The 12514-nt window shown below is 36.8% G+C and overlaps 1 long non-coding RNA gene across 1 annotated transcript; it reads right to left on the reverse strand.

Annotated features, from left to right (window-relative positions):
- Positions 1–2484: 2484 nt before the first annotated feature.
- Positions 2485–11234, reverse strand: LOC107094050. The gene is made up of 5 exons (XR_001481649.1): positions 10804–11234; positions 8013–8132; positions 7357–7446; positions 6878–6988; positions 2485–3566 (listed from the first exon to the last, which is right to left on the reverse strand). It is a non-coding gene; the product is annotated as an uncharacterized LOC107094050 (long non-coding RNA).
- Between the last annotated feature and the right edge of the window lie 1280 nt (positions 11235–12514).

Raw genomic sequence — 12514 nt, forward strand, 5'->3', positions numbered from 1 at the left:
GTATCTGATGGAGGTCAAAAGTCAGAGAAGGGAGAGGAAAGTTGGGATGCACCTGTGCTCAATTTGCAGTTAGGAATATCACCAAAGCTGATAAACAATGAAGAAAAAAAATACATTTTCCATTTTTGATTTCACACACCCTGCTGGATTTTCTTTTTTTTTTGGTTGCTGGAGGGCACAGCTAAAGCCCTGTGCACAAGACAACAGTCCCAACTAGATTGTTTTGTCTGAGCGCAGATCCTAACCAAATTATCCTAGCTTTGCTCTCACTGCTGAACTTGCAAAACTCTTCTCATGTATGTGAGTAACGTTACTATCCTGAGATGATCAAATGTGTGAAAATCCACGTTTAGAAGTATTTTGCACAATTGCAAAAATAAGATGAGGTGCAGCTTGTTGGAGATGGGTTTGATTTACCCTTTAATTTCTGTCCCAACCTGAAACTCTTTTAGTTTTCCGCTCTAAAAATAGGTTTTCATATAAAAGTGCAATATCACTGACTACTGAAGAAGAAGCAGCTTCGCTTTTAAAATGGAAAAAAAAAAGGTTGTAGCATATCACTTCTTATCTAGACAGGGGCTACTCCTAATACAAATTAGATATAAAAGCTTAGCGCTCTATTTAATTTTACTTTAGTGGCAAAATGTCCAATAATACTACAGTTAAAGACAAATGTAGCATTGAATCTTTCCCTCTCTTTTTCATTGTTTTATATGGTAGCGTTTATTTATTTTCTTAATTGATTTCATTTTTACGAACTGATTTGAGGATTTTGTCTCCGTGTTTATTTAAATTTGTTTAAAACATGTAAATGCATTGCAACTTTTTTAAATTCCTCTTGTAGTCACTATTAAGCCCATTATAGTTCAGTCTATGTTTGTGAGTTCTGCCTAAACTATTTGTTCTTTTTTTTTTACAATAATAAAAATTAACATGTAATAAAATTAGAAATATTTAAATAAACCAAACATGTTGGATTTTTTTCGCTCTGTTAGCAGCATTTAACACTATATCTGGTTGTGCGCTTGTTGCTATGTATATCAAACATCAATAAATGTCTTTAAAGAGATTGGTTTTCCTTTCTGAGTGTTGCATAAGAAAATGGAGGCCTTAACCCCTTGAGCCCAGCGGCCCGGTACTGGGCCCATCTGATACCTGCTCATGTAAATCTATTTATAGAAATGACCTAAACACAGTCACATGTTTCATCCACATGCCTTTCAAATTGGGCTTTAAAAATTCTAAAACATACTTTTCACAAATTCCACCTGACTTGTGTGACTGCGGGAGTAATGTAACAGCAGGTATTCATTTTTAGCCCCACCCCCCAATGGCAAGTATCTTTGGAAACTAGAGGCTCAGACCTTTCCAAGGAGGTATGTGAGACCATTTCAGGTGATGTAACCAGCACGCGTTACATAAGATTGCTGTGTTATTCTTATTTTCTAGTCAGTTTGGTAATATAATTCAATTCAGTTTATTTATATAGCGCCAATTCACAACACAAGTCATCTCAAGGCACTTTACAGTTCACCAGACCATACAGTCAAATTGATTCAAAGTTTTCTATCTAAGGAAAACCGGTTGATTGCATTGACTCAAATACGATCCCTCACACTAAGCATGCTTGTAGCGACAGTGGAGAGGGAAAATCTCCCTTTTAACAGGAAGAAACCTCCAGCAGAACCAGGCTCAGTGTGAGCGGCCATCTGCAGAGGCCAACTGGAGTTCAAGGAGACAGAAGCAGAGATACAAAAAGCAGCTGCAGAGACATAAAAAGCAGCTGTAAAAGGCGGCCCCGTCCAGGAAACACACAGCCAGGCAGACGAGCTCTGAGCCAGCTCCCATGTCAGAGGATGAATTGTGTGTTCAGTTGTAAATTTCAATGAAACAATGGCTAGATCTTAGGAGCGAAGGTTTTGCCTTATGCATAAAGTCTCCAATAATGTAAATCAGCATATTTGTCTGGCCAGATTCCCTTTTATGAGTGGAAAAATGCATTTGGCACAATTTGGCCACTTTTGGCACCACTTTGCCAAAATCACATTTCCACCTAGCATACTGCTCACTAAAACCTTTGTGGAACGAATATGCTTCAACTAATTTGTTCCAAATTTGCTTGAGTTATAGTCAAGATGAGGATCTTTAAAGTCTGAGGCTTCATCCAGAGTTTCAAATAGGGTTTCATGGTGTTTTGCAGTGTTTATTTAGGAAAAAAAAGGCGAAATATTTTTTTTTCTCTTTGTTTAGTCATCAATAAATCAGAGTTGGTGACATTTAAAATAGTGGTTCCACCTAAAAAAATATTCCTCAATGCCTTTCTAACAAACAGAAAACAAATGCAAACAATTGCTTTAATTCACATATGTAATTTCATGCGTATTTTGCTTCTAAGACCTTTTGGGCTTAATTAAAGGATGTTATAGTAAATTATTTAGAGTCATAGGTACAAACAAATCTTTAATTATAAATATAGAAGGGGAAACCAATGAAATCTCATATACAACATATATATATATATATATACTTAGAAATGAACCTTTCATCTGGTTAAAATGCTACATTAAAGTACCTTTGAAAAAAAGAAGCAATGAGAGTAGTAGTAGAGAAAAAGAGCAAAGGCTGAATTCCTACATTATTATTATTTTACATTTCTCATACAAATACTACACATCTGCTGGTTGAGCATGACTTGTCTTTTTTTTTTTACTGACAAAGGTATCATTAAACACAAGTTAAACTTGTGGGAAAGGCCTCTTCGATGTCTCCCACATAAGTAATAAGGCCTCTGAGCTGCACTCAGCCATCTGTGGTAAAATATGCTTTTAATATATCAATCATTGCAAGCAGGTAATGAACACATTGTCACTGAAGACAGCGCTGATGACGTGAAATGGCCCAAAACAACCGGCTACAGATAACAGAGATAACAAAAATATGTTGGGACTAGTCAGGCCATTCTTTTCCAAAGTGAAAGCAAAACTTCATTTGAACACCATATTTCCAGGTTGTTTTCCCGAAAGTAAAAACACCAATGCTTCTTTTTAACTTAATCTTCTGAAATAGGTTATTCAATGAACACATCTTAAACCACTGTCTTATTGTTTTCAAATGCCTTTTGTATAAGTTCCTCTTTGCAGCACCTGAAACATAAAGCTCAAGGCTCCTCCTTCACACACCGTGAGAAAGTTCAGTCTGTCAGACTTGGAAGAGCAGTTCTGTTTCATTTGGCTTGTGACTTGTTTCTGTTTAGCTTGGAAACTGATCTCAAGAGTCAGAAGTCGTGCAACACCCAAAGCAGCAGCAAGACGGATACACTGATACTTTACAGGAAAGCTTGAATTAACTGGAAGCTTTTTCTTGCATAATCCGAAACGACAGCACAGTGCAGAGAGACCGACAGCAGCTTTTCTTTTGTTTTGGTCTCATGTCCTGCATAGCATGTTCAGCTTCTCGTAGCACACAGTCATGGAAGACAGAATTGCATTAGCTTTGCAAAGTTTTCTCATCTTCTTCCCTGCTCGGTTTCTTGGCGTCGCCCCTCTGTGTAACCTGGGGTGTTTTGTCTGTTAAATAAAAATAGAGATACAAATGAGTCTAGAGGGAAAATGGACATACATACACACCAAATGTGTAGTTTAAAAATTGTCTTAACATTACCAATCTAAGAATATCTACATTTTAGACATAAGCTAGAATCTGTCTCGCTTTTTACAGAAATATCTATTGCAGTGTTGTATACATGTTTGAAACCTCTGCATACTTAAATGAATCTCTCAACAAATACGGGGGCCTTGGATTTTGTGGGCATGTTGGAAAACTGCAAATTGCCCATGTATGCAACTGCAAATATGCAACACTTATACATGATTACTACAGCTTCTATTCAGGTAACTCAGCACTGACTCTGTAATAACATTGTTTCACTCTGTGCTATGCGGATGCTCTGTTTGCACTAATAAACATTAGATCTGGTCAGCATTTCCAGGTCACACGTGTGCGATATTCATATGTTGGTTCTGAATCCAATTTGTATCTGATCTTTTGTAAAGTGTCTCCACTAGGAACGACAAAGGCTAAGTCGCATTTGTCACAACTTTGTGCAACCCAGTAAGAAGTGGTAGTAGTTAGAGGACGTATAGAGGCATATGATAATCTGCACTTGTTGCAGTCCCATACACTGGGGTGCATCTAGTGTTCTACCTTTGGAGTTGAGAGGAAAGGTGCTGACATATATGATTAAAAGCTGCTTTGAAATGTTTAAGTGCTGCATAAATTTAATCTGGAAAGTTGTTAACATCCCTGCTCCATCATTGCTCTCTGGGTCTCAGCATCCACACAGTTAAATGTGGTGAAATGGCAGTCAGATCTCTCAAAAACACAACAAAGAATTTCCTTTGTCTTTTTTTTTATGTTTGCCACACAGCAGCTGTTCACGCAATAAATAGCTTCAGTTAGGCAGTTAGACGCATATTTCATTGCGTTTACTTTTGCGCATGACGGCCCTTGTACCGCTCTTATACGCATGTGGTATTGTCTGTCAGGTATAAGCAACATATTACAGGTAATGGAAATGACAAGAAAAAAAAGAAAAGTTAATGTTTAGCATGGTTGGAAATATTATTGTGTAAGGTGACATTACAGCAAATGTAGCATATGTGGTAGAAAAACATGAACCAAATGCAGACGCCTGCGACTAGCAGAGAATCAAAGGCAAAAAACAGGGAATTTTGGTTTTCCTAAAAATCTTTTCAGCTTTAAAGTTAAATTTTTTAATAGTGCAGCCTACAATGCATTACAGAAAACCATGTATCAGCAGCTCTGTGGTTTGGAAAATGTGAAAATGCCGTACCATTCCCACAAACGTTCCTTTTTAATGAGATGCCAAAGACTTGTATAGATAATAGAGTTAGGTAGCACTGCTCCTCCCTGTCCTCCACCACTGCCAGCCAGCTGACTGAAAGAAGGTCAATATACCTTTCCCTATTAGAAAAAAAACTATTTAGGTATTTTGTAGCATATGAAAAATTTAAATGAGGAATTAAAGGTAATTAAAGGTAATCCAAAGACAACCGATATTTTGCAGCACTATACATACTTTATCTTTTACCTGTTTTATTTTGTCAACTGCTGAGTTTTTACCCCAGACGAGAACTTCATACGGATGCCTATCCAAAACAATCCACTTTGATTATAGAGCACCTAAAACATACACAGAGGCCAAAGTGCTATATACGTAGATAAAGCAAAGTTTAGATAATATCAGTAAAAACAAATAAAGCAAAAACTGAATTCACAAGAGCACTCAGAGCCGCATAGTTTGCCACAAATTAGGACTTGCTATAGCTATCTCCTCGCTCATTACCTGGATCATTTCCAGGTTTAAATGAATTGTTCCTTGGCGTGAGGCGCTCCTCTGAAAAATGTCCTTAAAATCTGTCTACAAGCAAGAAAAGGCGTGTTTCATTGGTGCCTGTTCCGCTCTCACCTTCTTCATTTGATCTGCACTGTGCTTTATTTGTTGATCAGCAAATAAAGACTTTGACTTTTTCAGAATAATAATTCAGGACTTTTTGATCAGATGCTGAAGCTGTCAATGGTCACAGTTGCTCTGGTTCTTAGGGGAACAGCTTGTTCCTCCAAATATCCATACTGTATCTCACAAACTATACTTTAAAAATTTCCTATACTTGGATTAATGATCTGGATCATCACTAAAATGTAATGAATCATTCCTTGGCACAACGCACACCCCCGTTAAAAACGTCATCAAAATCTGTTCAGAACTTTTCAACTAATCCTGCTAACCAACAAACCCACCAAACAAAACTGAAAACATACTTATTGATGAAGGTAGTAAAAAAAAGAAAAAGGTAATATATGATCATTCTACTGGAATAAAACATAAAGGGTTTTATTCATACATTTCTTACTCTCACAGACAAAAATAGAAAGGGATATCTGGCTGATTAAATCAACCAACAAGGTCAGGATTATTCTACCTTATAAATCAGCTGCGTTAATCCAAACAGCAATACATAAATTAGTCTAAGATCAAATAAAGAAGTCCTTAAACCATGCCACAATGTGAGGCAATAGTACAAAGCCTGTTGAAGTACAAAGGCTTTGACTTTGCTAAAGCTCATGACTCAGACTTCAACAATGAGGCTGCATCATCAAATCTCATAGAAATTCTGCACAGCGAAAACAGTGTGCTTGAGAGTAGTGTAAATAAAGGTTATCAAGGGACAACAGGAGACATTTTCCACCATGTGTTAGTTAAAAACCATGCTTGTATGTTAACTTTTAATTATAAGAGTAAGTCAACAATTCAAGTAAACCAAGTGCGCACAACTCCAAAAAGAAAAAAAAGGACAGAGCCGGTTGGTGCACGGTGCTAGAGTTAATGCACAAGAAAAAATGTGGAAAACCAGTCCTCTAAGGTTGTTAGTGAGAGGAGGAACCATTAGTAGCATTTTGCTAAAACGTGATCTTGGCTTCATTAAGTCCAGGAAGAACCTTAGAGTGCTGTTTCACATTTTCTTGTACAGCAGCTAAAGTCAGAAGACAATTAAAGGCGACATAAAAGGAAAACATAAAATGCAACAATCACATGATTCTCAGTTTCCAGCTGAGAATTGGATGTTTTCTACCTAGTTCAAAGCAGCAAAAAGCCAGTTCATATGCATGATGAAAATGAACCAGTAACATATGACTAAGGAACGATGAGTCACCCTCTACCTGACAAAAGGAAACATAATAGCCTGCCAACATTCCTTTGAATATTATAAATTCCACATCTCATGAAGAGATCAACACATGGGAGAAAAAAAAAAAAAAAACATTCTCATGTTTGATTTCCTCTTTGGGCACTTACAGGACAGTGGCGCTTTAATGACGTCTGGACAACTTCAGCCATTGTTTTCATCGGTTGTAGTTTTAGACGAAACATATCACAGGCTTGCAAGAACAGGGTTTCCATAATATCCTGCAGGAAAATCATATGTGAGTCACTGCGAATATTTCTGCAAGAAAGTGAGATCTGCATTCATTTTGCTAGTCCCCACTTTATGTTAACCTACAATAAATAGAAAAAGTAACTGTGTAGAAGATGATGGTTTGGACACTTGCATTCAATTATATATCAGCAACTTCACTAAAAAACTTTCTGCTTGTATTACAGAAACAGGGCTCCTTTGTACAGATTGTTTCTGTTTCTTAAGGTCTGCATACTTTAAGGAGGAAGGAAAAAAAAGGAATTACAAAAACTGGGTTGTAGTGTCACAGTCAAAAGATCAGGCACGCCTGAAGGAGGATAGAAGGTGTGCCCAAATCTCTAACTGAAGTTATACTCACAGCTTCCTCTGTTTGCACCGTACAGTTTGGCACTTTGTTTTTCAGCTCTTGGCAGGATATGTCTTTCAGTTCCTTTGTCAGATTTTTCCTCTTAAATAAATTAAAAAGTAACAGTTAGTTTGTTTTCTTACCTTGTCTTGGTTTACTCGCTTTCATAACAGGTAACTAGTCACTAGTTACACACACACACACACACACACACACACCATAGACTCTTCTAATATTAGGTTACCTATGCTGTTGTTAGAGTCTCATCTTCAGTTTTAGCATATTTGTTCCAACGTGTCTACTTGTATTTAGAGTTTTTCTAACTGGGTCTTGAAAATTTCATTTTCGTTTTATTTCATTAGAAAAACAACAATTACTGATTATAACCATCACAAGGGTTTTTACAAAAAATAATAAATATGCAGTAATAATAAAAAAAAAAGGATATTACTTTTGGAGATTTAGTAATAAATCTTCCAATTTACAACATCAAAAAAAGGATGATTCGTTTGTATCTTTCTGGAAAGTTTAATTACCTAATCTCAAAATAAACAAACATTGACACAAAAGTCTTAAATAATTGAAATATGTTTTGCTTGTTCAGTGAGATTTTTGTCACTCTTTCATATACAACATCCATAAAATGCTATGAACTCATTGATACTTACAATATTTTCCATTTGTGCTGGTAAAATCATACTAAGGTCTTGAAATGCCGATAAGTTTTTGTCACAGCAGAGTGACAGTGGTAGAAGCACAAGAACAAGGAGACTGATGCAAAGAAGAGGCTTCAATATATGTGGGGAAAATGGAGAAGAGAATAATAAAGAAAAGTTAGTAAACAAGTATTTAATCTATAATGCAAACAGAAAATTCAGAGACATTGATGCATAAACTAGTAAGGTACTTTATCGGAATTAGCATGACCTTAAAATGTTGGAGTAATCAAATGACATGCATGTAAAATTGGAGCCAGCTCTTTGCAAAATTAAACCCCAGTAAGTGCTGAAATGCCAGGATATTTTGTGTCCTTAGTATCTCACTTCCTTTATTTGGCAATGCACGGATGAATGAAACACTCTTAGCTTCCAGCTTGATCAACTGGGGATAAAACTTCACTACTCAATTCAATATTCAAATTACAATTAGAAAAAAACAAAAAACAAAAAAAAAAGAAACTGAAATATTGCATAGTGCTGCAATAAAACCTTATTATTTTCAAGACAGGGCTGCATTAAGAACTCCACATCTGCACAAATATTATTAAAAACACTAAGCGTACTTTTCACACTGTTGTTACATAGAAACTCAATTAAGAGATATAAACAATTAAAGTATAATTCCTATTTATTCAATCATGTCTGCAGAGCCATGATTCAGTGCTGATACAACATTCAACTTTAGGCAAGCCTTCTTTTTCATGTTTTACTTCATATTGTAGCTTAAGCAACATTTTACTCAGTATCAATCTAAAGAACAAAAGCCTTTGTTTGTATTTTATAATACCACTTAAATACTTCCAAAAAGTGCTATAGGAAGTGGACACTATCTGCTAGTTTGTGTAGCACTGTGAAAACTGGGGGAAAAAAAGTCAAAAATGCCACAAAACAGGGAGTTTCACAATGATTAATAATACTGACCGAAAATTACAAAAAAAAGGCTCTGAGTCAAATACAGTATGCGATACATCATCTTGATGATACCTGAGGCCTTTAAAGAAAAACTCTGCGGACCAGGAAGACATAATTCTAAACTTGTTGAATCTGCATATTCCTCTACAGCTGGTGTAAAACTAGCAAGGCCTTTAAACAACATGGCGTGACAGTCTAGATTGCTGTCTCAGGACATGGATAATTGATCATAAACACTGGAAGCATCAATTGAAGGAGAATATCCAGTAATAATTAGTTTGGCTACGAAGAAAGGACAGTGTGCCAAAACATTTAGGACATTTCTGCTTTGAATTGTAGGAAACAACATTACGTTAAGGTTTTGGAACAGCGTGGTTTCCAAACATTAAGGGTTCTTACCTACAAAATAATACTGGAATTCCATACTGGAATGGACATAAAAATTTAGATCAGCATACAAACATTTCACCAGGTACCCATAGTAACAAAAACAGCATTAATCAAGGTGATGGCTGTGATGTTTTATCTATATGAGCAAAAAACAGTTATCGTTTCTATTGTGTAGTTTAATATAAGTGTTGATCCCAACTTTGGGAATCAGTGGTCTAGTCAAAGTCCCATACCTATGTGATGCTGTAGGGTGACCTTTAACAGGCTGTTTATACAAAAAACAACATGGGAGCTAAATCAGAGCAGCTCTGCAAAAAAAGTGGACAAACTTCCTTCACAATGTGAAAGACTTGTTTCCAGTTTTTGCAAACATCTGATCCTACCAAGGGTGGCAAAACCAGTTATTAGGAATAGGAAGCTTTTACTTATCACACAGAACCTGGAAGGTTTACAAACTCAACTTTTAGTCACCTTAAAAAAAAACATACTTGTAAAAAAAAAAAGAAAAAAAAAAAACTGCTGTAATATATTTAGCTACTAATGTTAAGGCTTTCTTTTAAACAATGGGGGAAAAATGAATGGGATGCAGCTACTTTAGAATGTGCATCAGCATAGCTGTAAGTTCCTGTATTTAGTACACCTACTTTACATTTTAGCGCACTTCAAAGAGAGATAGGTCGCACCGCTCCAGCTCTATAGCCTACAGTATGTAAAGGTAGCTCATCTGATGCATTTAATGAAAACATTTTGCATAACATTAACAGAGCTACAACTATTCAATTTTATTGATACACTTTTCCAGTTGTAAAGAATGGAGTTACCAAGTGAGCTTTTAACCAGGCTTAACACTAAAGTCTGATTAAATGTATCCACCAGAACTAGTAGGCTCTTATGCAATGAATTTAGAAATAAGTGTTATTCTACCAACGCTTTTGCATTACAATTTTTTTTTACAGGTTATTTTCATATTAATGTCTAACTGTGATTATCTCTTATCTCCACTGTTGTAAATCTCAGCTGGCGAGGATTATTAGGCGCGTCCTCTATTCCTGTAAACCTGATAACAACTTTCCAATAAGACAAAATCCCGAAACTATCAGTTTCCTTCTGACTGGCAGATGGGAAGTTATTCATACGGAATTCCCCTGTTTGGAAAGCCATTTAAGTCCACAACCTATAGCAACTGCACCAGTCGCTCGGCTGAGAAGGCAGAGAGACGGTTGCGCACGCTTGTGGCTGTGGGTAAGTTGTCTCTGGCACTGTAATGTTGCATTTCACCTTCCTTTTAATGAATGCCTTTTATCTAAACTACATTTTTTTGTAATCTTGGGTGTTAAAATTATCCTAACATTTACTGGGTAAATATGGGGTAAATTTATTTTGTGCGTCACCGACGGATTGGTTTTTAGAGCGCTTAAGAAGCCCAGGCTTTACTTACCATTGGTCATTCCTCATTCATAGTCCGTGCGCGCTAAAGCTGGAAACAGACGCTGCTGGGTGCGTCTTCATTGCTGCTCAGATGATCCACCTGGGTGCCCTCACGGGGTATCAAACCAACGCTTCCCTCCTGGCATTCCCGTACGCAGTTCACAAATTATTGTCCTTTCCCACGATCTCCATTACGCAGCCCTCCAGCTCGTCAATGCGCATGTGACTTAACTTCCGTCCTCGCAAAGAGAGGACTTTACTACCACATGAATGAGATTCATCCAACAAGTAGACCAGTCTCTGCTGACATCACCGTTTTTTTGAACGAGAGAAATCGGTTTAAAATAGCTCTGAGGCTCAGTCTGGCAACCTGCTGTTCGTCCTTTGAGCCAGCTGCTGGCGCTCTGCTGATGCACTGCGCACTGAACGGGAGCTGCAGACTTCATAAATCTCTCTGGGAGTAGTGGATTCAAGCACTAGTGTGATCCTGCACTGATACAGGATTATAAAACCATCAGTGTTATTGCCTTTTGGTCAAATGTCATTTATGTATTGCGCAATTGCTTAAGGTTGTCATGCTTACACTGTGCATGAAGCTTTGATGTTATCCTATATATTTTTTTCTAAATCTCACAACATGACACACTGGTAAAAAATGTAAATCTCAACAAGTCATTGTTTTCCTAAAATAAGTGCGTTTTTTTTCTTGAATTGAGGAGGTAAGTGTGAAACTTTGCCAATGGAACAAGACAATTTGCATTTAAAATGAGAAAAAAAAAACAATTGCATTGTCTTATTTCAAGTGCATATTATCTAATTATCTAATAAGGGTAAAAATACTCATTCCATTGACAGATCATCTTATTTACCTGCCCAAAGGTAGGGTAAATACACTTAATTTAAGAAATGTTGACTTATTTCTGGATCATTTTTGCATTGCAGCTGTTTATACTATTTGCTATGATCACACCATTAAACATAAAATGTAATATTGTTAAAAAAAAAAAAGAAAAGAAAAGAAAAACTGCTCAAATTGTTAAAGTATTACATAGTAGCGTTCAAATTTCAACTCAGAAAACTCAATAGTCTGCCCTTAGTCGATAGTGGAGCAGGCTGTTGTTCATCTATATTGATCATCTACTGCCACAATTTTGGTTGCAAGTCTTATTGGAGATGTATTTGCAAGCTTTACATATCTGGAAACGGGAATCTTTGCCCATTCTTCTTTAAAAATAGCTGAAGCCCAGACTAATAGGATGGAGAGTATCTTGAAAGGGCAGCGGTAGAGATCGCTTATTGATTTATGTCTGGAGTTTTTAAAAATGGAACCTAGGCGGAAACCATTACTATTCGCCTTCGTCACGGATCAGCCAGCATCCATAGTTCATCTTAAAAGGACTCAAATTCACAAAAGACAAAAGACAGCCTGGTTCTGCCAGAGGTTTCTTCCCAAAGGGGAGTTTTTCCTCTCCACTGTCACTTCATGCTTGCTAATCATGGATAGGTTTACCTTCCGATGTTATCCAAGCTGGACTTCCATCTTCCAGATCCCAGATTGATGCACTAGTATCAGCTCATGCAGCCCACACAGTCTCACTGGCTAGCAATCATGAACTGACCAACTTTATCCTCTCCACTTCACCACCAGTTTCAGACCTGTTATTATTTACTCCTGTTTATGCATATGAAAGCAAATTCTGCGCTAGTGTTTCCTTCCAAGG

This window comes from Cyprinodon variegatus, unplaced genomic scaffold, assembly GCF_000732505.1.
Source record: "Cyprinodon variegatus isolate N-32 unplaced genomic scaffold, C_variegatus-1.0 Scaffold20, whole genome shotgun sequence".
NCBI classification, from domain to species: domain Eukaryota; kingdom Metazoa; phylum Chordata; class Actinopteri; order Cyprinodontiformes; family Cyprinodontidae; genus Cyprinodon; species Cyprinodon variegatus.